Genomic DNA, 25,326 nt, shown 5'->3' on the forward strand with positions numbered 1-25,326 from the left:
GAGGGAAATTTTTGTTGGGGACTGCCTTTACTGTCAAGGTTTGTGTGCTGGCTTATTCACATTTATCTTGTAACAAATATAAGTTACGTAACTGGAGAGAGACAACCATTTTTGGTTAGTACGAGGTAGCTACTTAGTTTTTTATTGGAATTGTTCTCGTATTGATATAACAAGTTTAAAATCTTCTTATTGTTAACGCCAAATCTTGCAATATCCATTACATAGAACTATTTTTAAAAGCGTTTTTAACTGTTGTCTTATATATATCAAGTTTAAAATCTTATTATTAGGAAGTTGTTAACGTCATACCTTGCAATCTTCTTTTCATAAAGAAAATTTGTCAGCTTTTCGAAATTGTTTTTGAAATTGTTCTTTTAAAAAGGTGCCAGACTTAAAAATGTATTATTGAGAAAGTTTAAATAAAAAGGTATCTTTAGCAGAGTGTGTTATTTCACCAGAACCTCCTGGCCTCTACTTCAACAATAACGTTTTGAAATAACATGTGTACTTCAGTTGTTGTTTGTGAACGGCCCTAATTGCCGGTTCAGACTACTCGTAAACAAGCTGCACTGTTACCTAGTCCGTACTTAACATGCAAAGTGCAGCACGACACGTGCCTTACCTGCGTTGCTGACCGTCAAAGACAGCCATCCCATTACGTATTACTACCACTGTTCACATTATTTTGCTAATGCCCTCTATCGTCTTTGGTTGGTTGTAAGTAAATTCAGAGAGACTTAGACTCAATTTGTATTTTCTGCAAAGAATGGTAGCCTCGAAACCTCCTGGCAGATTAAAACTGTGTGCCGGACGGAGGCTCTAACTCGGGACCTTTGCCTTTCACAGGCAAGAGCTCTACTGACTGAGCTGCCCAAGCACGACTCACGACCTTTACTCACAGCTTCAAATGTGCCAGTACCTCGTGTCCTACCTTCCAAACTTCGCAGAAACTCATAATGGCAGCCTTCTTTAAAAATGTATAGAAATAGAACTCAATGGTCAAAAACACACACACACACACACACACACACACACACACACACACACACACAAACGCGCGCGCGCGCACCAACCACACATACATGAGTGAGTATACACACAGGGAGATAGCGCAGTAGTTACCGCACTTGACACGCATTTCGGACGAGGATGCGTCATATCTGTGTCTCCAACCATTCTGGTTTAGGTTTTCCGCGATTTTTGTAAATAACTCAAGGGAAATGTTGGGATGGTTCCTTTGAAAAGGTGCGGCCTATTTTCCTCCCCACCCTTGAAACAATGTGTGCTTCTATTCCGTCTCTAATGACATCGTTGTCGATCGGACTTCAAACAGTAGTCTTCCTCCCTTACCACAGTATACGGTTTACATATCTGGAGCCCCTGAGATAGCACAGATATTTAGGGTCAGTACTAAGAGACGATGTGAAATGAGACGACCATGTAAAACCAGTACTGGGACAGGTGAATGGAAGACTTGGTAAGCGAATATATGTAGATTGAAGCGACGAATGAAAATTTGTACCAAGGATATGATTCGAACCTGGCTTTCTTGCTTACTAGGCAGATGGGCCACCCCGGCAGAGTGGGTTTGCACAAGTGCAAGAGGCACCGTAGCACGATGTTCCAGTTTAGGGGAAATACGACGTGGGCTGAGGCGTGAATGGGAATTTGAAATGAGGCGGGTGGCATGCTAGGGTAGCCCGTGCTTTCGTGTGAATCCACTGTGCCAGGGTGGCGTAGTGGTCAATGCATCTGCACCATGAACATGAGACCGGCTTGGAATTGCGTCTTGGTATAAATTTTCATTCATCGCTTCAATCTGTGTATATACACGGATGTTTGAGGCCTGAAACGGCCTCTGAAACCATACGGTTTTATTTGATTGTTAGATGTGTTTGAGACTTCGCTAGAACACTGTATCTTGTCAGTTGTTTTACGCATCACATTGTTTCATATATGAGGTGCATGGGGAACCTAACAGTGGATTTGCAGTACGCTCTGTAGAGTAATTAAAAGCGTAAAACAGTAGAGAAAAGATAAAGTACCGGTACTATTCATAGGTCTTGGAACTTTTTACATTATCCGTTGATATTTATCCTTGCTTATGGGAACAAGGTATCGAGGCAAGTGTAGTATTTAGTAAAGTGTTCGGTATATATGCGCGACCTCGGTACGTTCAGAACTCCAGTGCAGCGACAGTGGAGCAATCTGTCCCTCGGAAATAATGGAAGCGCTTACCTGAGTCGTCTCCAGTTCTCGACCGAGAACGGAATGCGCTACCTTTGCGCTCCCGAAATTTTTCGGTAAGATATGAGCAACGTCTCTGTTTCGGGCAGTTCTTCTGTGCTTTACTTACACGGGACACGACAGCCACTTGCAGTCGGTCTACTGGAGCACAGCGAGAGGAGAACCGGCCGGCTTCACGAGTCGCCCTGCTACGTCGACCGCAGAGCCTCTCGGCGCGGCCGCTGCCGCAGGCGACTTGCCCTCCCCGCGACGGCTTTCCTCTCCACTCCGCCCCCTGCTGCGCCGCCCGCGTGTCTGGCGCAGCCTGTTCTCAGGGACTCCGGAACGGGTGCCCCGACCGTCGCCGCCTCCCCCGTACCTCCATTCATATGCAGGCCCACTAGAGTCGTCATCCTCTTCTTCTTCTTCTTCCTCTCCTCCTCCTCCTCCTCCTCCTCCTCCTCATCCTCTTCCTCCTTCCCGTTGTAATGGTCTCCGCGTATTGAGTGAATGCAAGTACACACTATTGCTCCTCTACAAAGTACGCCTTCTTACAGCATACGTGATAGTTTCAAATCATAATACAATACTGGCCATTAAAATTGCTACACCACGAAGGTGACGTGCTACAGACTCGAAATTTAACCGACGGGAAGAATATGCTGTGATATGCAAATGATTAGCTTTTCAGAGCATTCACACAAGGTTGGCGCCCGTGGCGACACCTACAAAGTGCTGACATGAGGAAAGTTTACAACCGATTTCTCATACACAGTTCACCGGCGTTGCCTGGTGAAACGTTGTTGTGATGCCTCGTGTAAGGAGGAGAAATGCATACCATCACGTTTCCGACTTTCATAAAGGTCGGATTGTAGCCTATCGCGATTGCGCTTTATCGTATCTCGACACTGCTGCTCTCGTTGGTCGACATCCAATGACTGTTAGCAGAATATGGAATCGGTGGGTTCAGGAGGGCAATACGGAACGCCGTGCTGGATCCCAACGGCCTCGTATCACTAGCAGTCGAGATGACAGGCATCTTATCCGCATGGCTGTAACGGATCGGTACAGCCACTCCTCGATCCCTGAGTCAACAGATGGGGTCGTTTGCAAGAGAACAACCATCTGTACGAACAGTTCGACGACGTTTGCAGCAGCACGGACTATCAGCTCGGAGACCGTGGCTGCGGTTACCCTTGTCGCTGCATCACAGACATGAGCTCCTGAGATGGTGTACTCAACGACGAACCTGGGTGCACGAATGGCAAAACGTCATTTCTTCGGATGAATCCAGGTTCTGTTTATAGCATTGTGATGGTCGCATCCGTGTTTCGCGACATCGCGGTGAACGCACATTGGAAGTGTGTATTCGTTATAGCCTTACTGGCATATCACCCGGCGTGATGGTTTGGCGTACCATTGGTTACACGTCTCGGTCACCTCTTGTTCGCATTGACGGCACTTCGTACAGTGGACGTAACGTTTCAGATGTGTTACGACCCGTGGCTCTACCCTTCATTCGATCCCTGCCAAACCCTACATTTCGGCAGGATAATGCACCACCGCATGTTGCAGGCCCAGTACGGGCCTTTCTGAATACAGAAAATGTTCGACTGCTGCCCTGGCCAGCACATCCTCCAGATCTCTCACAGATTCAAAACGTCTGGTCAATGGTGTCCGAGCAACTGGCTCGTCACAAAACGCCAGTCACTACTCTTGATGAACTGTGGTATCGTGTTGAATCTGCATGGACAGCTGTACCTGTACACGTCATTCAAGCTGTGTGTGAGCCAATGCCCAGGCGTATCAAGGCCGTTATTACGGCCAGAGGTGGTTGTTCTGGGTACCGATTTCTCAGGATCTATGCAGCCAAATTGCTTGAAAATGTAATAAGATGTCAGTTCTAGTATAATATATTTGTCCAATGAATACCCGTTTATCATCTGCATTTCTTCTTGGTGTAGCAATTTTAATGGCCAGTAGTGTAAAAAAAGCGAAAAATATCAGATATAAATTGTTTTAGCAACAACACCGAGGAATACTTTCCAAAAGCGGGTTGTCAGTTACTAGTTACGAAAGAGAACAACGGTAATGCTAAAAGCAAGTCGGAGAAAAAAGCTATTTTCTACTTGAACATACGAAAAAACCTAGTTGCGTTTGTAAATGTGATCTGAACAAAATTCCTGGTACATTCTCAAAGTTTACAGACGCGTGTAATCAGTACGTTGTCGTGAGAACAAAAGTTACTTAACGATGAAAAATTAAAACGCGGTTAGCGTTGTGTGAATATTTTGCGTCGAACGATAAAAGTTGTCAGTGATGCATTTGTATGCCGTTGAACTTCGTACAAACTGCCAAGGGGAAAGCTGTGAAGCAATTTAAATAAATTATGATATCATTTGCGGTGTGATCGTCCTGTGGTGCTATCTTGCGATGCACGGCAGGGCGCGCAAACTCGCATACAGCCGGCAGATCGCTTTAAGACGTGACTGCCTGTCCCGCATCATCACGAAGGCGTTTGTACTAACTGGCGACATATCCCGCATCTCGGTCTGAGCCACGGTGTGCTGCAAGACTTCCCCATATTCGCGCATTTCATACATTTTCGTGGTGCATTTCGTACTCTACTACATTTTCAGTATTTATCTTATTGTTTTAAGAGTTTTGCTTGGTGTTGATCTGTTAATGTATTGACTCAATAATCAATTGCATTTATTGCCACTGGAAAGGCATTATTTATGTCGTATGTGCATCCAAGTCAGCTGCTCGTAGAAAAAACAACACCGGCAACAGAGTCGCACGCTTAGCTAGCGGTCTGAATTCCCACCTGTTGTTGAGCTCTGCCGGCAACTGCGCACTCTGTTACTTTTGCTCCTGAGCACCTGGCGTTTTGGGCGACATATGTCGCATACGTTAACGTCCGCACATCGGCCACGACAGACCTCTTCACGTCTGTCGTCATTATCGTGAGTGCAGTTGTGTTTGTTGCTCATAGCCGCTGCTGAGACAGACGCGCTGTCATTGTGCTCCTGTTTGTTTTTATTGTCACAGCCGCGTTTGCGGTCGTCCTCATCGCCACTCGAATAGGCACAGCGCCGCTCGTCTTGCTGCTACCCCCCATTTCACATTCCTTGCATCACTAGCTACTGCCCGGCACTGCTGTACTCTGCTGGTTAAATAAATTGTGGCTGTTTCGTCAGGTTATAATAAGGTGTGACAGTGTGTAATGGGCGGTAGCACTTGTTGCTATTGTTCACGTTTTTGGCTGTTTCCACGGTTCATCGCGGCGGTTGAGTAGCTTCTGTCGTTACATAACATACGATAAAGACACACAACACGCGCGCGGCTACTTCACACCTAGAGTGCGTAGCTGCCGCCTGCACAGGCTGCCCTATGTTTCCTCCTGTTGCACGCATTATTTCTGATCGGATGCATTTTCCGCGTTCTTCGTGAGGAGAGTTTATCTGCTCGGCTGAACGGCGTCGGATATACATTTTTCCCTGTCGAAATTAAACGTCGTTCTGCTGCCCAAGATTCTGGTATTAAGTATCACACGAATAAAATAGGAACATGTAATGCTTGGCAGCAGCCACGTATAAAAGCCCACATGAAAACACTAGACTGACTTTCTACAGTAGCTAAGTTTTGACAAAAATGAGATTTTCACTCTGCAGCGGAGTGTGCGCTGATATGAAACTTCCTGGCAAATTAAAACTTTGTGCTGGACCTTTCTTCCAGGAGTGCTAGTTCTGAAAGGTATGCAGAAGAGCTTCTGTGAACTTTGGAAGGTAGGAGGCGAGGTACTGGCAGACGTAAAGCTGTGAGGACGGGGCGTGAGTCGTGCTTGGGTAGCTCAGTTGGTAGAGCACTTGCCCGCGAATGACAAAGGTCCCGAGTTCGAGTCTCGGTCCAGCACATAGTTTTAATTTGCCAGAAAGTTTCAAAGTTTGACTAGTTTACAAAGTGTGAAGGAAAGTGTGAGTTATTTTGACTATCTCTTGTGCGTTGCATGGCTGCAGTAACGCGTTAACACCGTCGGGGTCTGTATTTTGTTTTCAGTAATTTGGTGCGGAAGGACTAGGGGGAGGGGGGGGGGGGGGATTCTGCCAGCAGGGCGTGTGAGCTGGAAGCGTTAATGTGGGCGCTCACTAAACAGACGCGGTGTGTTCCCGCCTACGTGGCCTGCACCGGAGCCGGTGCAGCACAGGTTGGCGGGATTGGCCGGCCGCCGTGTCGCCAAGGCCAGAGAGAGAGACGGGCAGAGAGCAGCGCGCTATTTCAGGGCGGCGAACGGCGGTCCGGCCCGTAAAAATAGTCCGGGGGTGCCGCCAAGGTCCGCGAGTGAGGGCGCGCGGCGAGCCACCCGCAGGTGCGTGCGTGCGTGTTTGTCCACAGGTGGAGAGTCTGGAGTGCCCAGGCCGCGCGGTGGCCGCTGGCTGGCGCTCTCCCAGGGCCAGGTGCGGAGGCGTCCCGGAACGTGGCGTCGGCCAGGTGACCCGCAAATCACACCGGCAGCCGGATAGCTGTGTCCAGCTGTCAGCTTCTAGCCTGCCCGCCAGCTCACCTACCCACAAAGACGTCCTCCTGCGTTTTGCGTCCCACGTCGTACTCCTTCCCACTAGCAACCTTCCATCGAACAGCCAGTTCGCACCCTACTTTAACCGACCCTGGCGCCTCCTCGACGTTGTGCGAAGTCTGACCCGCGGCCGGTCACGGCGTGCGAGGCAAACTGCTCGGAAAGTTCAGCAGGAAGCATTTATTGCCGGATCTGCCTCGGCTTTTTGCACTGCTGCATCACCTCTTTAATACCTCTCATTCGGTACTCGTAAAGTTGGACGCGCCGTCAGAGTAAAGATCCGTTGGATAGTCAGGGGCTGCGTCGCCGAATACAATACTAGACAAGATGGTAGCGAAGTCTACGGAGCTGCAATTAGAACTTAGTGAGCGGCGGTAATGATTTGCGATATTTGTCTTATAGCCGAGTTAGCCGAGCGGTCTAAGGCGCTGCAGTCATGGACTGTGTGGCTGGTCCCGGCAGAAGTTCGAGTCCTCCCTCGCGCGCGCGTGTGTGTGTGTGTGTGTGTGTGTGTGTGTGTGTGTGTGTTTCGCTCCATACGTTTAATACGTGTAGGAAGTTGACGGTTTACTTCACGTGTGCATTTTACCTATCCGTCTGAGTGCCACCGTGTTAAAACCAATCTACCTCAGGGTCGCTAGCCTGGCTGTGGCCCGCGAGACAGCGTAATCTTTTCAGTTCTCCAAAGACAACAACTAGTGCCCTGTAGCTGCCTAGCAGCGTTCAGGAACATGCCCGAGATCCGATCGCTGGACTGCGTATCTTACACCGCGAACGATAAGTATACCGATGCCTGCTGATACCTAGTGAATTCGGCGTAAAATCTCCACAAAAGCGAAACAGCTTAATAGTTTGAAATCAGTGCGTTACGGGTCAGAAAAACCATACTCATCATGTCTCCACGGAAACAAATGGCGTCTACTGCCTTCAGTCAGACCAAGCCGAGTCTTTCTCTATTTGCAACGGCACATCCGGGTGATTAGACTCCACAATCTCAAACCGGCCTCTTCCTACCAATGTTATGCGCACATCCTAAAAGGCACCATCCCTCAATAATAATAATAATAATAATAATAATAATAATAATTATCAGAAAGCCAGTGAACACTCCCTACGTACACACGGGAGCGGACTTGCTGATTGGAAAACGTACTTGATGGGTCACTTGAGGAAGACTACCGATCGACACCTCAATTGCGCCAGCTCCGATCAGCTCCCGAAATTGTTGTAGGAGCTGTATTATCCACGGGTAGTTTCCTGCATCTTCCTATCAGAACGTATGGCAAGTTTATTTATGTTACATTGCTCCACACCGTAACACCTCAACCAGTAAAACATTTTCGACAGTGTTCCTGGTTGCATCACGTGTTCCCAGCTCTCGCCATATGATCGTAAATATGGCTTTCTTGAACATGACCAGTTTGGTGGTCCGGGTGTTACAATGTTGGGAGGCATAATATTTGCTGGGCGTAATGACCTCCAAGTCTTTGAACAAGATGCACTCGTCTATGAACGCTGTCGTGCCACGGTACTCTTTCTACGTGTGCGTCATTTCAGTGGTGCACTGGGCCCCGGCTTCATTTTTATGGGTGACAGCGCGCGCCCGCGTCGAACTGCGCAGCTGGGGGAGTCATGTGAACGAGAGGACATTCGGCGAACGGAGCGGCTTGCCCGTCCCCGCGTCGTAAATCGCATCGGCGCGTGTGAGGTGCGTTGGCGAGCATACAGCAACGACCACCTGGCAGTTCTCAGCGGCGCCGGCGGCTGCCACAAGAGCTCCTGAGGTTCGTCTGAGCAGTTGCCAGCGGGCTCGGGCGCATGCGCAGAGCTGAAATCGCTTATGAGCAGCGCCTGCTCCAGTTTCTGCTTGCAGCGTCGCTGTTGGCTCTATGAGCAGTAGCAGCAAGCGCCAAATGCTACCCGGAAAAATTGTTCTGGCCCGCCCGAGATCCCAGATACGCGCGTGCGCAGAGTGGCCAGAGTTGTGCTTCCTGCCGCCGTTGGATAAGCAGCTGCAGCAGCAAGTCATATAACCCTAGCTTACTTATTTGTTAGATAGTTTAATTAATTTCTTTGCGTGTTTTTGGGTACTTGCATTCTTTAATTCATATATTTCGGGCGTATTATAGTATTTGACAGTTGTAGCATCGCGCTTTAGTGTTTACTTCGTAGATTCTTATTTAAATTGCGTGTGAGTTTCATATAGGAGGTGCAATTTCGAGTTTTAGTTACTGTAATCGTAAATTCAGCAGATTGTAGCGCAGTCGTTAGGCATTTGTACAGGTTAGTTGATACATTCTTTGCGTGTTCCGCTTGCGTTATCTAGGCACGGACTCGTGTTTCGGTAACTGTTGTTAAACATCGATTAGAATGGACAGGGACTGCGATTGCTGTGTTCGGATGAGGGCTGACTTGGCATCCCTTCGCTCACAGCTGCAATCGGCGCTGACTTCGGTCGCGCAGCTTGAGGCTGTTGCCAATGGGCACCACTGTGGGGAGCCGGACTCGGGTATCACGGGGATGTCAACCTCGTCCCGTCTGTCCCCAGATCGGTTTGCCGCTGTGGTTGCCCCGGTTGCTGCCCGCAGTGGGGCCGAGCCCTCGCCTGTGGTTGATTGGGAGGTCGTTCCAAGGCGTGGCAGGCAGCGAAAGGCTTCCCCGGAGGCTGATCAGAAAGCCTCCCCGGTGCGTCTGACAAACCGGTTTCAGGCACTGTCTCTGGCTGAGCCAGATGCAGCTGCCTGCCCTGTTTCTGAGGATCATTCTCAGCCTTCAAGGTCCGGGCAATCGCAGAGGGTGGGCTTACTGGTAGTTGGGAGCTCCAATGTTAGGCGCGTAATGGGGCCCCTTAGGGATACGGCGGCTAAGGAGGGGAAGAAATCCAGTGTGCACTCCGTGTGCATTCCGGGAGGAGTCATTCCTGATGTGGAAAGGGTCCTTCCGGATGCCATGAAGAGCACAGGGTGCAGCCAGCTGCAGGTGGTGGCACATGTCGGCACTAATGACGTGTGTCGCTTTGGATGTGAGGAAATTCTCTCTGGATTCCAGGGGCTATCTGATTTGGTGAAGGCTGCCGGTCTTGCTCACGAGATGAAGGCAGAGCTCACCATCTGCAGCATCGTTGACAGAACCGACTGCGGACCTTTGGTGCAGAGCCGGGTGGAGGGTCTGAATCAGAGGCTCAGACGGTTTTGCGACCGTATTGGCTGCAGATTCCGTGACTTGCTCCATAGGGTGATGGGGTTTCGGGCTCCGCTGAATAGGTCAGGAGTTCACTACACTCAGCTGGCGGCTACACGGTAGCGGTTTTTTAGGTTAGAAGGCCTCGGGAAAGTGCGGTATGGGCTGCAATGTCAAAGGGTGCTTGGCAATTACAGGACGTGCTTGGATCAAGGAACAGTCGGAATTATAGTTGTAAATTGTTGTAGTTGCGCTGGAAAAGTCCCTGAGCTTCAAGCGCTAATAGAAAGCACAGAAGCTGATATCGTTATAGGTACAGAAAGCTGGCTAAAGCCTGAAATAAGTTCTGCAGAAATTTTTACGAAGTCTCAGACGGTGTTCAGGAAAGATAGATTAGGCAGAATTGGTGGTGGAGTGTTTGTGTCTGTCAGTAGTGGTTTATCATGTAGTGAAGTCGAAGTAGATACTCCGTGCGAATTGGTATGGGAGGAGGTTATACTTCACAGCTGAATTAAGTTAATAATTGCCTCCTTCTACCGACCCCCAGACTCCGATGATACAGTTGCGGAACAGTTCAGAGAAAGTTTGAGTCTCGTAACAAATAAATACCCCACTCATACGGTTATAGTTGGTGGGGACTTCAACCTACCCTCGGTATGTTGGCAAAAATACTTGTTCAAAACCGGTGGTAGGCAGAAAACGTCTTCCGAGATTGTCCTAAATGCATTCTCCGAAAATTATTTTGAGCAGTTAGTCCACGAACCCACGCGAATTGTAAATGGTTGCGAAAACACACTTGACCTCTTGGCCACAAACAATCCAGAGCTGATAGAGAGCATCATGACTGATACAGGGATTAGTGATCACAAGGTCATTGTAGCTAGGCTCAATACCATTTCTTCCAAATCCATCAGAAACAAACGCAAAATAATTTTATTTAAAAAAGCGGATAAAGTGCCACTAGAAGCCTTCCTAAAAGACAATTTCCATTCCTTCCGAACTGATTATGCGAATGTAGACGAGATGTGGCTCAAATTCAAAGATATAGTAGCAACAGCAATTGAGATATTCATACCTCATAAATTGGTAAGAGATGGAACGGATCCCCCGTGGTACACAAAAAAGGTCCGAACGCTGTTGCAGAGGCAACGGAAAAAGCATGCGAAGTTCAGAAGAACGCGAAATCCCGAAGATGGGCTAAAATTTACAGACGCGCGAAATTTGGCACGTACTTCGATGCGAGATGCCTTTAATAGGTTCCACAACGAAACATTGTCTCGAAATTTGGTAGAAAATCCGAAGAAATTCTGGTCGTATGTAAAGTACACAAGCGGCAAGACGCAGTCAATACCTTCGCTGCGCAGTGCCGATGGTACTGTTATCGACGACTGTACCGCTAAAGCGGAGTTATTGAACGCAGTTTTCCGAAATTCCTTCACCAGGGAAGACGAATGGAATATTCCAGAATTTGAAACACGAACATCTGCTAGCATGAGTTTCTTAGAAGTAGATACACTAGGGGTTGCGAAGCAACTCAAATCGCTTGATACGAGCAAGTCTTCAGGTCCAGATTGTATACCGATTAGGTTCCTTTCAGATTACGCTGATACTATAGCTCCCTACTTAGCACTCATATACAACCGCTCGCTCACCGATAGATCTGCACCTACAGATTTGAAAATTGCGCAGGTCGCACCAATGTTCAAGAAGGGTAGTAGGAGTAATCCATTTAACTACAGACCTATATCATTGACGTCGGTTTGCAGTAGGGTTTTGGAGCATATACTGTATTCAAAGGGAACGATCTATTGACACGTAATCAGCATGGCTTCAGAAACATCGCTCTTGTGCAACACTAGCTCTTTATTCGCACGAAGTAATGGCCGCTATCGACAGGGGATCTCAAGTTGATTCCGTATTTCTAGATTTCCGGAAAGCTTTTGACACCGTTCCTCACAAGCGACTTCTAATCAAGCTGCGGAGCTATGGGGTATCGTCTCAGTTGTGCGACTGGATTCGTTATTTCCTGTCAAGAAAGTCGCAGTTCGTAGTAATAGACGGCAAATCATCGAGTAAAACTGAAGTGATATCAGGGAAGCGTCCTGGGACCTCTACTGTTCCTGATCTATATAAATGACCTGGGTGACAATCTGAGCAGTTCTCTTAGACTGTTCGCAGATGATGCTGTAATTTACCGTCTAGTAAGGTCATCCGAAGACCAGTATCAGCTGCAAAGCGATTTAGAAAAGATTGCTGTATGGTGTGTCAGGTGGCAGTTGACGCTAAATAACGAAAAGTGTGAGATGATCCACATGAGTTCCAAAATAAATCCTTTGGAATTCGATTACTCGATAAATAGTACAATTCGCAAGGCTGTCAATTCAACTAAGTATCTGGGTGTTAAAATTACGAACAACGTCAGTTGGAAGGACCACATAGATAATATTGTCGGGAAGGCGAGCCAAAGGTTGCGTTTCATTGGCAGGACACTTAGAAGATGCAACAAGTCCACTAAAGAGACAGCTTACACTACAATCGTTCGTCCTCTGTTAGAATATTGCTGCGCGGTGTGGGATCCTTACCAGGTGGGATTGACGGAGGACATCGAAAGGGTGCAAAAAAGGGCAGCTCGTTTTGTATTATCGCGTTATAGGGGAGAGAGTGTGGCAGATATGATACACGAGTTGGGATGGAAGTCATTACAGCATAGACGTTTTTCGTCGCGGCGAGACCTTTTTACGAAATTTCTGTCACCAACTTTCTCTTCCGAATGCGAAAATATTTTGTTGAGCCCAACCTACATAGGTAGGAATGATCATCAAAATAAAATAAGAGAAATCAGAGCTCGAACAGAAAGGTTTAGGTGTTCGTTTTTCCCGCTCGCTGTTCGGGAGTGGAATAGTAGAGAGATAGTATGATTGTGGTTCGATGAACCCTCTGCCAAGCACTTAAATGTGAATTGCAGAGTAGTCATGTAGATGTAGATGTTGTAGTGGGGGTAGTCTCCGTCGTGGTTTTGCTCTTCGTTTACAACTTTCACGTCAGACGAAAACGGATTTTTGTGGTAGGGAGTAATTAAGTGAAATGAAACTTATTCACGTAATCACGGAAGACTCAAATATGTTATTAGTTTCGGTTTTCTGATTTTATTTTATTTCCACGTTATTAGCAATCTGTGAGCGACATGCCACTGTGCTGCGGATAGTCACGTGATGTCTCAATACGCACGAAATTCCCAACGGAAATGCGCCGAGAAGTGTACGAACAGAGCAAACACCGAGCACGGATTCCATACGTCATCGTAACTGCGCAAGCGCATTGACGTCTGTTTTCTGTCCTCTCTGACAACTGCTCAAACGAGCTTGTTCCCAACCACATGGGAGCACGTTGCAGAGTATACATTGTCGTCCGTGATCATCACACGCACCATTGAAGACCGTCTCCCGCCTTTTATAACGTTCATGCGACCGTTATAAATCGCGGTGGCTTACGTATAATGTATTATTATATTCCAAGTTTGACCCAGGTTTGTTACTAGTCAGTGACACGCCATCCGAAAGTTACTTTCGTCTTTAAGTCCCGCACACCAGTGTAGTATTCTTCCTCGCCTTAGCTGTAACTGGACGTGGTGCGGGACTGTCTGCACACTGTGTCACTGTCGGCGACGCGTGGTTCACAAGTGCTTACACGACAGAGAGTTGGTAGCGCTGTCTGATACAATTCAGGACGTTCGTGTATCATGTTGATACATCGGTGAGAGAGAAATATTTCTAGATCTCTAAATTGTTCAATGTCGTGCTAAATGTTTGACATTTTTCCCGTATTTTGTGAACATGGGGCGGAAAAGCAACGGATTTTGACTTCCTACGTGGAGCAGCTAACGATGATCGGGATATTTTCCTCACTGATGATCGTGTACGTATCTTTGAACTGTTAACCAGTTTTGTCAACTTCGGGATCATCTCTGGAAGTAGCAAAGAACCGGTCATACTGCATTGACTTTCAGGGGTGCGCATTATCCTATGCAGTAGTCGGATATCGGAATGTTTCGTGGACCGCATTTACACAAATGATTTGTTATTGGTTTCGGGCCGGTCACGATTTCAGCCAGTCTAATGCGTCAGAGCGAGTGCGGCGGCCCCCATTAAGAGTATTTTGTGAGTGTAGCAGTTCAGCAAAGTGATCAGAATGATCGTAGAAAGCCTCTCCTCTCGAATCAGCGCAACGGTGCGTCCCAGTGTTCAAAAATGGTTCAAATGGCTCTGAGCACTATGGGACTCAACTGCTGTGGTTATCAGTCCCCTAGAACTTAGAACTACTTAAACCTAACTAACCTAAGGACATCACACACATCCATGCCCGAGGCAGGATTCGAACCTGCGACCGTAGCAGTCACACGGTTCCGGACTGCGCGCCTAGAACCGCGAGACCACCGCGGCCGGCCACAGTGTTCACTCGACCGCCATAAATAGCTGTAGTGGTGTATGAGGGAGAAGGCGGCTGGCAGGTGCCTTCCACGCAGACACGATAGGGTACTTGTGCGACGTTTCCAGTGGCTGTGCTGTCTGTTCCACGGAACTTGCTCAGCTCTGTTGTCTATCCTAATAAGTGGCAACTTTGGGGTAAGTGCCACATGGGCCACTATTTCTGCTTCGAACTCTGCCTAGGAAAAATTTCCGTGTGCTGCGACCACTGCCACTTCGTAATGTATTGCCTGATGTGTACGCTGTATGCTATGCTGCTCATAGCAAATACTACATTGGGTAAATACCTTCGCCATACTTTAACACCGCTAAAGGCTGCTTCACACACACCAGTCACTCGCCTGCCGTAACCAGGCCCTTATATCGGCGACTTGTTTGACGGCGTTGTTCTAGGAATTTAAGGTGCAGTGTTCCCGCTAGCACGTGGCGTGACGGTGCAAACCGTGCTTCCGTCGAGGCCGGGCCGTGATCGCCGTATTTCTCGCGGCCAAAATTTTGTCACCTCACGGCTGTGGCACGGCAAAGTAGTTTTGTTGTCGTGCAGTATTTTTTTTAATCTTACTGGACTCAACTGCTAAGGTCATCAGTCCCTAAGCTTACACATTACTTAACCTAAATTATCCTAAGGAGACATACACACACTCATGCCCGAGGGAGGACTCGAACGTCCGCCGAGACCAGCCTCGCAGTCCATGACTGCAGCGCCTTAGTGTCGTGTAGCAGTTTATTATCAGAAGCATTAACGACGAAAAATTTATTGAACTAGTGCGCAGCTATTCTGTGTTGTATTATCTCTCCAATTCCAAATACAGATACAGAGGTGAAGAATACTGTCTGGAATAAAATAGGAGCAGAAATAAAAGCAACTAGTAAGTTTGAATACAACCAGATAGGTGAAAGATTGAGAGAATTGGCTAGAACTGTAACATTTTCTTCCCATATGCGCCGACGTCAACAACAGTGCAGTTACATTGAGCGTATAGAAGAGACAACAAAGCTAAGGAGAATGCCTGTGTGTAACTAAAGAATCAGTGATGCGGTATTCGAAGGAGCCTGAATAGAAACGTGTTTCGCATCCGGAGCTCCTATACAGTTGGGAAAGTTCCACATTTCATAAAAAATTCTTTGCGAAGTTCCACGTTTCTTCTGTCGAGTAGGCATCATCAATTCGTCTGTAATATGTTGTCAGTGAAACTTCCTGGCAAATTGAAACTGTGTGCCGGACCGAGACTCGAACTCGGAACCTTTGCCTTTCGCGGACAAGTGCTCTACCATCTGAGCTACCCAAGCACGACTCACGCCCCCTCCTCACAACCTTACTTCCGCCAGTACCTCGTCTCCTACTCTCCAAACTTCACAGAAGCTCTTCTGCGAATGTTGTCTGTAATTGTCTTGCAGGTTTCTCTTACAATCTTGTGAACCGTGTTTTGTCCCATGCGATAACTACAGGAAATCGTCCTTAGCGTATCTCCAGTGGCGATATGTCTGGAACAGGTAGACAGTAGGGATATAAGAAACGAAGATTTCACAGGTGGTCTTAGGTGTAACGAATGAGTATCGTGCGAAAAAGTAGGAAAAAACTGAAGAGTGCACAACAAAAACCAATAATGGTGAATGTTGATTTCATATATTTGATTACCAATAAACTGTGAAAGTGAGTGTTTATTAGATTATATACTAACCGCAAGCAAACGACGAGCGCTTTTTCTGTGTGTAATGGCTTTCCTCCTGTGTATTCCGCTTTTTGGTTTGAGCTTCCAGCTTGTTCAGTACTAAGATGTACGAATTTTCTCACATTCTCAAATACTCATAAAACTTCGCTCCGCCGTCCGTCTGTTCACTGCTCACAGTGGCAAATTCTCTGTTTTCCCAGGCCTGATGAACCCGCTCCCGTCTTTTCACTCCTTTAACCCCCACTTCATCCAAAATCATAGCAATCAGCATGAGATCGTCGTGCGAGAACTTGGCCACCCCGCTGTTCGAGTGCACTGCTACACGCCGGAAGAAACATTGGCCGGTGCAGTCAGGGATCGGTCGCGGCGCTGTTGCGTCAGTAATGTGTGTGTGTGTGTGTGTGTGTGTGTGTGTGTGTGTGTGTGTGTGTGTGTGAAGCGGCCTTAACCCGCTGTACGCACAGTGGCAGACGCGAGGGAGGCGCGGGAGGGACGCCTCGGCCCTTTGGAAGCCAGACTCGGACCGGCGGCGGAAGGGCGCGGGGTATTTGTGGCGGACGCGGCGCGGCCATTAGCGTCCTGCTGCCGTTGTCGCCCGTCCCTTGTTTTATCTGGCCGGCTCTCAGATCGGCTCTGCCCTTCGAGGTGAAATACTGGCGCCGCTCGGGCACGCGCACCGGACCGCCGCTCGGAGCAAAAACAAAAAGCGCCCGTTTTACTTTTACACCGGCAACGAGAGCAGCCACAGCCAAGTCGTACCCCAAACAGAGCGGGGATTAAGAGCTCTTTGATCGGGGCAGCAGGAAAATAAAAATAAAAGCGCTGCACTGAGCCAGAATAGCGCAGTACGGAGACACGGGCGCGTATTAATGTTCCGCTCTTACGAAACACTGTGCAGAAATACGGAGTCGGAATCCGCGGCAGTCGGAGCTGTGTGAGGGCTTATCGCCGAAGTAGCGAAGGCCTCCGTGAGAAGTGGCATTGCAGTTAACACGGCGTGAGTCGCAGGCGACTGTGTTAACAGATAGTGCACTCGAGACGCAAAGTACGACGTTCAGGTCGCTATCTTCCCGGAATTTATCCACAGCTATACCCCGCCATCCGCCTTTCGTTGTATGGCGGAGGGTATTTAGTGGACCGCAACATTTTCTTCGTTTCCTGTAGCACTCCGCCCTAGTGGTTCGCGGTATGAACGGCTGTAGATATGCCTTCTTATACGATTTCTCCTCCGGGGCAGTCCGCGAGATGTGTCTGGGAGGATGGAATGTCTTGCATACTGCTCTTGGAATGATTGCTTTCGAAGTTTTATTAGAGAAGCTCTTTAAGTGAATCACGTGGCCCCTCTTGCTGCGTGTGACGTATACACCTCCCTCATCAGGGAGTGTCGCGGGAGGTTACGTTGTTTTGTGATCATATTTTTCGAGTGGGATGCTATCTTAGAGCAGTTGTATTGCCGCTGCCGCTTTATTCTTGTGTACTATGGGGATCACATAATCGATTTTCGTTTTCTGGACGCCATACAAGAAGAACGCATTAATATTTCGAGGCGATAGAAAGCCGTATTCTAAACTGCTGTAGCTTTATCTGTGAATAAATAGGCGAGTTCTTAATATAAATACCGCCTTCCCGATTCTTTATTTCTATTAATCAAATCCAGCATATTCTGCTGTTGTACAAAAATGTACGGATAAATCTTCGGCACGTGCTTGAAGACGGCACCATTTACCTGGTGCTAAGCAAACAATCTCATGACGCCGTTTCGAAGTAAAGAGGGACAAATGTTACCAACTGGACGACGGGAAGATACAATGAAACGAAACGAGAAATTTGCAAATGCACCTTGGATGATTCCGTTGTTCTGCAATGGAGGTGAGCACCGGTTGACCAACGGCAGCCATTGGCCGAAAACTGTCGGAGACCTTGAGCGCACTCAACAATTGAGATAAGAGGAAGCGGGAGGACCATGGATAATGATTCGATATGTTATCTCTCATAATTTCTCATAATGTATGGTACTTTACTTCTATTTCTTAGAGAGAATACGTCGGAAATCAGTTTGACTTTCCAAATTTGTGTACTGTAACCAGATGTATGCACGACATCGTAATGATGAAATGGAATTTAATTGTAGAGCAGCTATCCAAGTTTTCGTGTTCTGATTCTACCGGGTTTCAATACAGTGTGACTGAATTAACACAGTCTCTTATATTAAATTAATTTTTGAATATCCTGCTAAGTGCCAATTTCATAGATGAGCAGCAGTCAACAGTAGCACACTATGTCACGATAATAAAAAAAAAAAAAAATGCTGTAACCAGGAAGAACTGCCGCCTCATTAAGCCCGATGTACATTAAGTGCAATTTAAGTCTTGCTATGTGTTTTCCTTTTAAATATAAAAATTTTAGTTTTGTGTCACTATTCTTGTGAATGGTATAAGCTGTGCTGTATCCCACTTTGAGGATTGAAAGGGAGGATTTTTTTCAGAAAAGAACATTTTAATATAAGATACGTTAGTTAGCGATAGAAATATAGACTAATTTTGGAGTGGCGCACTGTTTGTGTATCGGTACGTGTGTCGTGTAGTTCTGTTCAATTCTTTTACCACTATGTATCAAGTTTTCCATTACAATAGATGAAGGAAGATCAATAAATTTATATGATATACGGAATTTGCTCTGAATCTCGGTGACGTTTACTTAACAGACCAGTGACGAAAAGCGCCGCTTTTCTTTGTATCTTGTCTAACTCCTACATTAATCCTATCTTGCAAACTTTCCACATTGACGGCTTATACTAAAGAAATGGTCAAATACTGATTTCTGTAGGCGATCTTTCTTCTTGGGCCAGCTACATTCCCATTAAATGCACCTCTAGGGCTTCTACCTCTTTTACCGTCTAAGGCGCTGCAGTCATGGACTGTGCGGCTGGTCCCGGCGTAGGTTCGACTCCTCCCTCGGGCATGGATGTGTGTGTCCTTACGATAATTTAGGTTAAGTAGTGTGTACGCTTAGGGACTGATGACCTTAACAGTCAAGTCCCATAAGATTTCACACATATTTGGTCATTTTTTTGGACACTATTACCGTGGCAAAACTGCTCCCAGAGAGTCGTAGCTTTCCACACTGACTCCTGCTCAATGTTCGTTCCAGAATCGTTAGTAATTCGTTCAGGTGGTACATCCACTTTCCGCTTCTCTCTGCACTCGTAACATTTTTTTCTTACCAAGAAACTACCGCTGACCGTACACCGCTATCAGCTGGTTGGCGCACACATTGTCGGAGAGTGCCTGCAACACGAGTTCCGCGTCGCAGGGCGTAAAGGAGTGACCGACTGAGGGAGCTGTCTTGTCTGTGGCGATCGCAGAGCTCTGGACGATGTTGACACACTGGACGAGAGCTGGCACGGTGCCCGGCTCGGGTGCCGTTTGGCCAATTACTGGTGTCACGCGCTTAGCAGCGGCTGTCCGGCGTAGTTACACGCTCAGCTGCGTCCCGCGGCTGGAGAAGTGTGTCGCTGCCCCCCGCAGCGGTGCGGGCGGCTGATTGGCGGGGCACGGAGGTGGCCAGCCACACCCCAGTAGAAGCTCACCACATAAAGCTGTTGTAGGAGAAGCGGATGCCGCGCTCACATTAATTGGGAGAATCTCAAAGAGAAGTAATTCATCAACAAAAGCAGTGGCGTAGAAGGCGCTTGTTCGACCGACTCAGTGTGGAACCGTTACCAGTTGCGATTAGTAGAAGAGGTAGACAAGATACAACGGAGGGCGGCGCGTTTCATTACAAATGCGCGTAGTAAAGATGACATCTTTCCTGTTCAACAAACCCCTGTGGCAGACGCTGCAACAGAGGCGCTGGAGTCCATCACCAAGACGTGTGCTGATGTTGTGCCGTGTTCAGTCAGCAGGCTGGCTTTGGCACAGCTCTCCATTTGAATCTGCATACGATCCCCCCCCCCCCCCCCCCCACTACCCACAGTTCATTTCCTTAGCAAAGTGACAATTTATTGATGCCTCATTGTCTCTCCTATAAACCGATCCCTTGTTTTACTCGAGTCGTCCCATAAATTTATTTTTTCCTTAGTTCTATGCAGTACTTCCTCATTAGCTATTCGATCTACCCATATAACCCTGAGCACTCTTTTGTAGCACTACGTTAAAAAAAAAAAAAAAAAAAACTACTTTTCTCTTCTTGCCCGAACTATTCATTTTCCACGTTTCGCTTCCTTACAAGACAACTTTCCAGACATATACAGGGTTATTCTAAAGGATGGAGCCATTTTCAGAACTGCCTGTTTATTCAAGTAAAAATGCAAAATGAACAACCTTTATACTATTGAAAAGAGGAAGTTTAAAAGTTTTTTCATAACGTTTATCAATTTAATAATGTAATAATTTGTAATTAATTAGTTTTTAATGATTGTTTAATAATTAGAAATATGATGAATGCTATAAACGTTCAATGTGGCCACCGTTGGCTGCACAGCAAACATCTTCGCGGTAGCCAAACTCGTCCCACACAAGCGAAAGCGTGTCTGCTGTTACTGAGTGCACCCAGCAGTGATCTGGTTCCGCAGATCGTTCAGAGTGGTCGATAGGGGCGGGACGTAAACAGCTTCCTTCACAAAACCCCATAATAAATAGTCGCAGGGTGTGATATCTGGAGATCTCAGTGGCCAGAAGTGCAGAGCCAGGTCCTCAAGTCCACTGCGACCGATCCAGTGTTGAGGAAGGGAGTCATTCAAAAAGTCTCGTACATCACGGTGCCAATGGGGCGGAGCTCCATTCTGTTGGAAAATGAAGTGCTAGGGATCTTCCATAACTTGAAGGAATAGCAATTGTTCCAACATGTCCAGGTATGTGATTCGCGTTACAGTTCTTTCCGTAAAGAAATATGGTCCATAAACCTTTGTACGGGGTGCGGCACAGAACACATTGATCTTCGGTGAGTCTCTTTCGTGATGCAATGGTGAATGAAGATTTTCCAAACCCCATATGGTAACATTTTTCCACTAAGGAGGAACGTCGCTGCAGAAATGCTTCATCCTCCATCTTTGCTAGCACATAACCACAAAATGCGAGACGCTTCTCTTGGTCATTGGAATTGAGAGCCTGCGCAAATTGTAATCCTCCCCTCCCCCCCTCCTCCGCCACTCTTTGGCGGGTTCGTTCTTGGCTACCACAGGGCCTCAGCCTTTGCAGCGTTTTTTCCGTTCCGTGCTGCATGTCTATCCTCTTGCTATTCTTTTCCCCATCCCTTGGGGAACATGTCTAGGGTGTTATTGGGATTGTTCTACATTGTCTGTGGCTGTTGTAAGAACAGTCTCACCTTTGCTTTTCGCCCCCTTTTCCTTTCTCAGTTTCCTTCCTCTTCTGGTTCCTCCGCTTTTTCTTCTTCCTCTCTGTGCGCTCCTTAAAGCCGGCCTAAGCGTCTGAAGCATAACAGGTGACTGGCTAACTTATAATTCCCAGTCCCGGGTCGACAGGTAGGGTTCCCACGTACACCCTGGTACAGGCCAGACCTAAGGAGGGGTGATTGCCTGAACTTTAATCTTCCCAAATTGCCGATTGGTCCTTCCGCCAGGTGTTCGGGAGGTGCGACCTGGTGTGTTAACAATCACCAAAGTCGGGTGCGCCCCCTTGTGAAGGGAGCCCCCAATTGGAAGGAGTGCGCCATCGGAGATGCTGGCAATCATTGGGATTTTCTCACAATGAGTCAGTCATCTTCCCAATCAACGTCTGCGAAACGTAATGAGGCTAATGATTCGAAGACCCTTCCCGCTGCACCACGGTTCCTCGTGGTCTCACGTACTGAAAACGTTCAGTCCTTCGCTACGGTAAATTTGTTTATTATTCAGAAAGGTGTTGATGCAGTTGCTGGCCCTGTGAAATCCTGCTCTCGTTTTCGGAATGGCACTTTGCTTTTGGAGACTGCTTCTGATTCTCACGCACAACTGCTTGCTGCCTTGCTTCTCCACGGCTACCCTGTTCGAGTCGAGGCCCATAGAACTTTGAATTCTTCCCACGGCGTACTTTACACCACGCTGCTCGTCAGTCTGTCCGAAGCCGAAATCCAATCTTACCTCTCTGATCAGGGTATCATTGCCTTCCATCGTGTAATGAAAAAGGGAGACCCCTCCTTACTGCCCACCCGCACTCTTTTCTCACCTTTGAGAGAGGTGCTGCTGCCCAAGATCAAAGCAGGCTAATAAATTATCACAGCCCGGCCGTACATTCCGAACCCGATGCGCTTCAACCGCATTAGAACGTCTTGTCGACACCCAGCCAAATGTGTAACCCGTGGTAGCGATGCACACGAGGGCAATTGTCCGCCTCCTTCTCCCCGCTGTATCAACTGCAATGGCGGCCATGCCGCCTCCTCTCGGGATTATCCCGTGTATCTTGATGAGCGGACTGTCCAAGAGCTTCAGGTAAAGGAAAATGTCCTCACCCAGTAGCTCGCAATTTACTGGCTGGTCGCAGACTCTGCGTTTTCCCGTCTGGCACCTATAGTTATGTTCTTGTTACCTCTTGCTCCATGAAGGGCATGGCCACGCTGACATGCGACTCAAATTCAGCTCTGAGGTTGTGATATCGCACGGTCTCAAGGTAGCATCGCGATTCCCCCTTCCCGCTGTGTAACAAACCGTCAAACTTTTCGTCTCACGGGGTGGAGCCAGCAGCTACACAACCAGGCCACAAGCAGTGTTACAAACAATTAGCGGCTGAATGCCGGAATTACAAGTGGGGAAGGCAATAAAATGTTAAAACATTAGGGTAAATTTTAGACAATTATGACAACTTGTCCAAACAAGACGGAGTGATCCATAGATTGTGCTCCCTGGATCGACCTGAGGAAGGTGACTACAGCTGTGTAAGCGGTGAGACAGGTAGCCAAGAGTTGTAGTCACGTAATAGGATGGCAACTCACACTAGGGGTAGCTTAAGCGCCGACCGACAGACTAACCAATCCGCTTAACGTCCGATCACCGGTACAACGATGGACTATTTTTAGGCAAGGGCGAAGAGCTGGACAGCACCACGTCTTCAGGAACACACCCAAGGCCTAAGGAAATACAAGAACCAAGGTAAACCCCCCAAAACATATGCACAGTACAATTCAAGAGGCTGTCGAACTACACGCCGTGTCAGACAACATCAACATGTCGGGGAAAGGTACACTGCCGGAAAAGTACGCTAAATGGTTCAAATGGCTCTGAGCACTATGGGACTTAACATCTAAGGTCATCAGTCCCCTATAACTTAGAACTACTTAAACCTAACTAACCTAAGGACATCACACACTTCCATGCCCGAGGCAGGATTCGAACCTGCGACCGTAGCAGTCGCGCGGTTCCGGACTGAGCGCCTAGAACCGCTAGACCACCGCGGCCGGCAAAAGTACGCTAACTCCAGTGCAGGTAACTGAGGCGTTAGCGGCCACAAGGCAGAAAATACCGCTGGTTGCACTTCACTATTAAGAATAATGCTAAATCCAAACTAACATCAAGGAGTAGAAGGAAGCTAATAGCTTCTGCCAACCTGACAGACTCCACTTGTTGCGGTTGGTCTCACCGACCGTGGGAGCAGCAATACGCAAACAGCGAGATCTCGAACAGTGGAGGTTTCAGTATTGGACGCGATTCATTCAATTTCAAATGTCCTGGGTTCGGTCGTCGGCTACAGCCCCTCGGTCCGACAGTGCCTGCACGCCGCCAGCGGTTCCGGCCTGCCTTCGCTCTGCGGACCTCCTCAGTGCTCCGTCCGGAGCCGAACTGCGTGACACACACGACGACCCAGAACGCATACGGCACATTAAAAACCACACAAGATACACACGGATCAGCGAAGAAAATTCCACAATGTCTCAAACAATACTGAAACAAGCCACTGTGAAACAACACGGACGAATTATAAGTCGGCACAAACACACAGAAACCAGAAGCGGTCGGGAAACCAAATGCATGTCGTCCGCTGCGACGACCGACCGAACGACCAACCAACGGTAGTCCCCACTCAAGTCAGGCACGGGAAAGATACCAGTATAAATCGTCAACTGACAACTTATTGCCTTGAGGGCACTTCGACGGGTGGACACACATACACAGGTGAAAGTTGCCCCGTTCGAATAAAACTCGCTGAATCCGGTCCCTGACTTGATCGTGCACTCTCTCGACCCCATCCTTCCGTCGGTCAGTGCGTGTGTGTCGCCAGCGGTCGGGCGAGTACTGGCTGTCCGGCCCTCACTGCTGCTCCGTCCCAACTCAACTCCCTGTACACACGACGGCCCGGAGATACTAGAGGCCGCTCCAGAGCTGGTACCACAGTACGCGCTATCGGTGTTGCTGCTGCCACTCACGGACAGACAAGGCGAGCAAACGTAGCGGCGCCAGTGAATACACTAAGAAAACGAGACGCCGCTATCGCTATTAGAAGATGCCGAGCTATGAACGGCATCAGCGCGAGCCGCACGCCGCTCATGGTGTGACGCCTTCATTCGGCTGCTGGTTAGGTAATAAACGTAAAGAATTAGATATGGAAGTAGTTACTTGTAAATTATTTTGTCTACGTTCAGCAGTAATCGAACCCTTTTTCTCTTTATTTCGCAGTACCCGAGTTTGAAAATCGCTGTCCTAGCAGAATCGAAACTGGCGCACATCGTGTCCTTTTCAGCATAGGCATCGAAAATTTAGTAGTGTGTCCACAGACTGCGCCCGTGGTCTAGACGTAGCCTCACCGGCTAATGATAAAAAATTCGTGTATCCTGAGTTTGCTACCAGCCACTACTGAAATCTATTTAAATAAAAATGTAAACTTAGTAATGAATAACTCCAGGTAAGCTGCAAATGGTTTAATTAGTAACCCTTCTTCGTTACTACAGACTTGTTTCGGCTATAGCGCCATTCTCAAGTAAACCTGTAGATGTTACATTTGGGGAGTATACTTCCGTTTTTAAAAGTTGTACATAAAGGTCACTCTGCCTACATACTTACATCTAGGTCAAAAATATTTCTTCAGTTACATTGATAAATGTGTCTGCAGTTGTGTCGGCCATACAGTTTCCCATCGCCACTCCACATGCCTGTGTATAATCTTATCTCAGACACAAAGATCATTTACAAAATTTTACTGTCATTTTGAAAAAAGAGAACGGATAAAAATCACAATAAACAGAAAACACAAGATAGCGA

Source organism: Schistocerca gregaria, chromosome 3 (genome assembly GCF_023897955.1).
Source record: "Schistocerca gregaria isolate iqSchGreg1 chromosome 3, iqSchGreg1.2, whole genome shotgun sequence".
Lineage (NCBI taxonomy): Eukaryota > Metazoa > Arthropoda > Insecta > Orthoptera > Acrididae > Schistocerca > Schistocerca gregaria.